The following is a 4853-nucleotide window of genomic DNA, read 5'->3' on the forward strand; positions in this document are numbered from 1 at the left end:
AATTCTTTTGCCTGAGGTTTTGCCTGAAAGAGAGTGGTGGGTGTTTTGGTGCATTGCTGCTCAAAGGCACTCCCTGCTGGTGTGCAGATGCAACTGCTCAAGCAATGGAGGTGTCCTGTGCCTCAGCAGCAACATGTAAACTAGCGTCAAGTTAAGAGCACTGCCTTGAGCTGAAAGCTCCTTACCGCTCACTTACTGCACAAGAACGCCCGCTCCTTCAAGCCGGAGTCGAACCAGCGACCTAACGACGACTTTGCTTTGCTTTTTTTCCACTGCAGTCCTCCGCTCTACCACCTGAAAATCGAAGGGAAGTGGCAAAGGTGTCTCGCTTTGGTGATTGTCCGCCGTGCGCCTTTTGACGCTCCCGGCCTGGTGTACCTGCTGATGCCGCAGTGTTGTGGGACTGTGAGTTGCCAGCTGCTCTGTACAGGCTGGGCCTGTGGCGCAATGGATAACGCGTCTGACTACGGATCAGAAGATTGTAGGTTCGACTCCTACCTGGCTCGAACTTTTTTACGCACTTTGCATTATGGCGCTAGATGCCTCGCAAGCGCACCTACTTGGTCATGCTGCCCAGCAGTTTGCATGGCAAGTGCCTTCTTAGCGCAGTAGGCAGCGCGTCAGTCTCGTAATCTGAAGGTCCTGAGTTCGATCCTCAGAGAAGGCATTGATACTTGCAAAGCATTTTTATCCCTCATCTCAGCTTTCCATTTTTGCTGCACAAGACTATCGACAAGACTTGCTGCTACGGCACACCAAAGGATTTGATGTCCCTTGGCCCCTCTGTACCTCAGCGTGTGGAGACCCTTCGGAAGTACACGGGTTCACCGACAGCTGACACCACTGTTGCGTTTGAGCCATTGCCCCGAGCCAAAAGAGGAGTGGAGAATGCAGGCATCGATCCCGCTACCTCTCACATGCAAAGCGAGCGCTCTACCATTTGAGCTAATTCCCAAGCTGCGTCTTACAATTGCACCAAGTTTGCTTCTCAGTAGCTCCTTAGCACTCGCCTCTGAGTTGCTGCGCCACCAGCAGGGATCTCCTGCTTTGGGTTAGCCCGCTCCCTGATCTCTTTCAACGCTTTGCTCCAATCGGCGTTACCGAGCAACGGCAGGGCGGGAAGTCAGAGTGCCTCACAGCGCCAGGGACCCGGGTTCGAATCCGGCCTCAGGTGACTGTCTGTGTGGAGTTTGCACATTCTCCCCGTGTTTGCGTGGGTTTCCTCCGGGTGCTCCGGTTTCCTCCCACAGTCCAAAGATGTGCGGGTTAGGTTGATTGGCTGTGATAAATTGACCCTTAGTGTTAGGGGGATTAAATACGTGGGGTTACGTGTTGGTGTAGGGGTTACGGGGATCGGGTGGGATATGTGTCGGTGCAGGCTCGATGGGCCGAAATGGCCTCTATCTGCACTGTGGGGTTTCTGTGATTCTGTGATTCTGTGAAATGGGGAAAGAAGCCGAGAAAGAGCCCGAGCCGACGGAAGGGAAGCGAGGTGACCGGAAAGTAGCAGCCGCCACGAGCGTGAGGGAGCAGCCGAGAGCCCTGTCTGACTGATAGATGAATTCTTTTGCCTGAGGTTTTGCCTGAAAGAGAGTGGTGGGTGTTTTGGTGCATTGCTGCTCAAAGGCACTCCCTGCTGGTGTGCAGATGCAACTGCTCAAGCAATGGAGGTGTCCTGTGCCTCAGCAGCAACATGTAAACTAGCGTCAAGTTAAGAGCACTGCCTTGAGCTAAAAGCTCCTTACCGCTCACTTACTGCACAAGAACGCCCGCTCCTTCAAGCCGGAGTCGAACCAGCGACCTAACGACGACTTTGCTTTGCTTTTTTTCCACTGCAGTCCTCCGCTCTACCACCTGAAAATCGAAGGGAAGCGGCAAAGGTGTCTCGCTTTGGTGATTGTCCGCCGTGCGCCTTTTGACGCTCGCGGCCTGGTGTACCTGCTGATGCCGCAGTGTTGTGGGACTGTGAGTTGCCCGCTGCTCTGGAGAGGCTGTGCCAGTGGCGCAATGGATAACGCGTCTCACTACGGATCAGAAGATTGTAGGTTCGACTCCTACCTGGCTTAATCTTTTTTACGCACTTTGCATTATGGCTCTAGATGCCTCGCAAGCGCACCTACTTGGTCATGCTGCCCAGCAGTTTGCACGGCCAGTGCCTTCTTAGCGCAGTAGGCAGCGCGTCAGTCTCATAATCTGAAGGTCCTGAGTTCGATCCTCAGAGAAGGCATTGATACTTGCAAAGCATTTTTATCCCTCATCTCAGCTTTCCATTTTTGCTGCACAAGACTATCGACAAGACTTGCTGCTACGGCACACCAAAGGATTTGATGTCCCTTGGCCCCTCTGTACCTCAGCGTGTGGAGACCCTTCGGAAGTACACGGGTTCACCGACAGCTGACACCACTGTTGCGTTTGAGCCATTGCCCCGAGCCAAAAGAGGAGTGGAGAATGCAGGCATCGATCCCGCTACCTCTCACATGCAAAGCGAGCGCTCTACCATTTGAGCTAATTCCCCAGCTGCGTCTTACAATTGCACCAAGTTTGCTTCTCAGTAGCTCCTTAGCACTCGCCTCTGAGTTGCTGCGCCACCAGCAGGGATCTCCTGCTTTGGGTTAGCCCGCTCCCTGATCTCTTTCAACGCTTTGCTCCAATCGGCGTTACCGAGCAACGGCAGGGCGGGAAGTCAGAGAAATGGGGAAAGAAGCCGAGAAAGAGCCCGAGCCGACGGAAGGGAAGCGAGGTGACCGGAAAGTAGCAGCCGCCACGAGCGTGAGGGAGCAGCCGAGAGCCCTGTCTGACTGATAGATGAATTCTTTTGCCTGAGGTTTTGCCTGAAAGAGAGTGGTGGGTGTTTTGGTGCATTGCTGCTCAAAGGCACTCCCTGCTGGTGTGCAGATGCAACTGCTCAAGCAATGGAGGTGTCCTGTGCCTCAGCAGCAACATGTAAACTAGCGTCAAGTTAAGAGCACTGCCTTGAGCTGAAAGCTCCTTACCGCTCACTTACTGCACAAGAACGCCCGCTCCTTCAAGCCGGAGTCGAACCAGCGACCTAACGACGACTTTGCTTTGCTTTTTTTCCACTGCAGTCCTCCGCTCTACCACCTGAAAATCGAAGGGAAGTGGCAAAGGTGTCTCGCTTTGGTGATTGTCCGCCGTGCGCCTTTTGACGCTCCCGGCCTGGTGTACCTGCTGATGCCGCAGTGTTGTGGGACTGTGAGTTGCCAGCTGCTCTGTACAGGCTGGGCCTGTGGCGCAATGGATAACGCGTCTGACTACGGATCAGAAGATTGTAGGTTCGACTCCTACCTGGCTCGAACTTTTTTACGCACTTTGCATTATGGCGCTAGATGCCTCGCAAGCGCACCTACTTGGTCATGCTGCCCAGCAGTTTGCATGGCAAGTGCCTTCTTAGCGCAGTAGGCAGCGCGTCAGTCTCATAATCTGAAGGTCCTGAGTTCGATCCTCAGAGAAGGCATTGATACTTGCAAAGCATTTTTATCCCTCATCTCAGCTTTCCATTTTTGCTGCACAAGACTATCGACAAGACTTGCTGCTACGGCACACCAAAGGATTTGATGTCCCTTGGCCCCTCTGTACCTCAGCGTGTGGAGACCCTTCGGAAGTACACGGGTTCACCGACAGCTGACACCACTGTTGCGTTTGAGCCATTGCCCCGAGCCAAAAGAGGAGTGGAGAATGCAGGCATCGATCCCGCTACCTCTCACATGCAAAGCGAGCGCTCTACCATTTGAGCTAATTCCCAAGCTGCGTCTTACAATTGCACCAAGTTTGCTTCTCAGTAGCTCCTTAGCACTCGCCTCTGAGTTGCTGCGCCACCAGCAGGGATCTCCTGCTTTGGGTTAGCCCGCTCCCTGATCTCTTTCAACGCTTTGCTCCAATCGGCGTTACCGAGCAACGGCAGGGCGGGAAGTCAGAGAAATGGGGAAAGAAGCCGAGAAAGAGCCCGAGCCGACGGAAGGGAAGCGAGGTGACCGGAAAGTAGCAGCCGCCACGAGCGTGAGGGAGCAGCCGAGAGCCCTGTCTGACTGATAGATGAATTCTTTTGCCTGAGGTTTTGCCTGAAAGAGAGTGGTGGGTGTTTTGGTGCATTGCTGCTCAAAGGCACTCCCTGCTGGTGTGCAGATGCAACTGCTCAAGCAATGGAGGTGTCCTGTGCCTCAGCAGCAACATGTAAACTAGCGTCAAGTTAAGAGCACTGCCTTGAGCTAAAAGCTCCTTACCGCTCACTTACTGCACAAGAACGCCCGCTCCTTCAAGCCGGAGTCGAACCAGCGACCTAACGACGACTTTGCTTTGCTTTTTTTCCACTGCAGTCCTCCGCTCTACCACCTGAAAATCGAAGGGAAGCGGCAAAGGTGTCTCGCTTTGGTGATTGTCCGCCGTGCGCCTTTTGACGCTCGCGGCCTGGTGTACCTGCTGATGCCGCAGTGTTGTGGGACTGTGAGTTGCCCGCTGCTCTGGAGAGGCTGTGCCAGTGGCGCAATGGATAACGCGTCTCACTACGGATCAGAAGATTGTAGGTTCGACTCCTACCTGGCTTAATCTTTTTTACGCACTTTGCATTATGGCTCTAGATGCCTCGCAAGCGCACCTACTTGGTCATGCTGCCCAGCAGTTTGCACGGCCAGTGCCTTCTTAGCGCAGTAGGCAGCGCGTCAGTCTCATAATCTAAAGATCCTGAGTTCAATCCTCAGAGAAGGCATTGATACTTGCAAAGCTTTTTTATCCCTCATCTCAGCTTTCCATTTTGGCTGCACAAGACTTGCTGCTACGGCACACCAAAGGATTTGATGTCCCTTGGCCCCTCTGTCCCTCAGCGTGTGGAGACCCTT

At 53.8% G+C, this 4853-nt stretch overlaps 1 non-coding gene across 1 annotated transcript; it reads left to right on the forward strand.

The window, feature by feature from the left end:
* The first annotated feature begins 594 nt into the window (after positions 1–594).
* On the forward strand, positions 595–667 carry trnat-cgu (transfer RNA threonine (anticodon CGU)). Its single transcript has one exon. It is a non-coding gene; the product is annotated as a tRNA-Thr (tRNA).
* Positions 668–4853: the final 4186 nt, after the last annotated feature.

This window comes from Somniosus microcephalus, unplaced genomic scaffold (genome assembly GCF_052327205.1).
Source record: "Somniosus microcephalus isolate GS21.2 unplaced genomic scaffold, FLI_Smic_1.0 scaffold764, whole genome shotgun sequence".
NCBI lineage: Eukaryota > Metazoa > Chordata > Chondrichthyes > Squaliformes > Somniosidae > Somniosus > Somniosus microcephalus.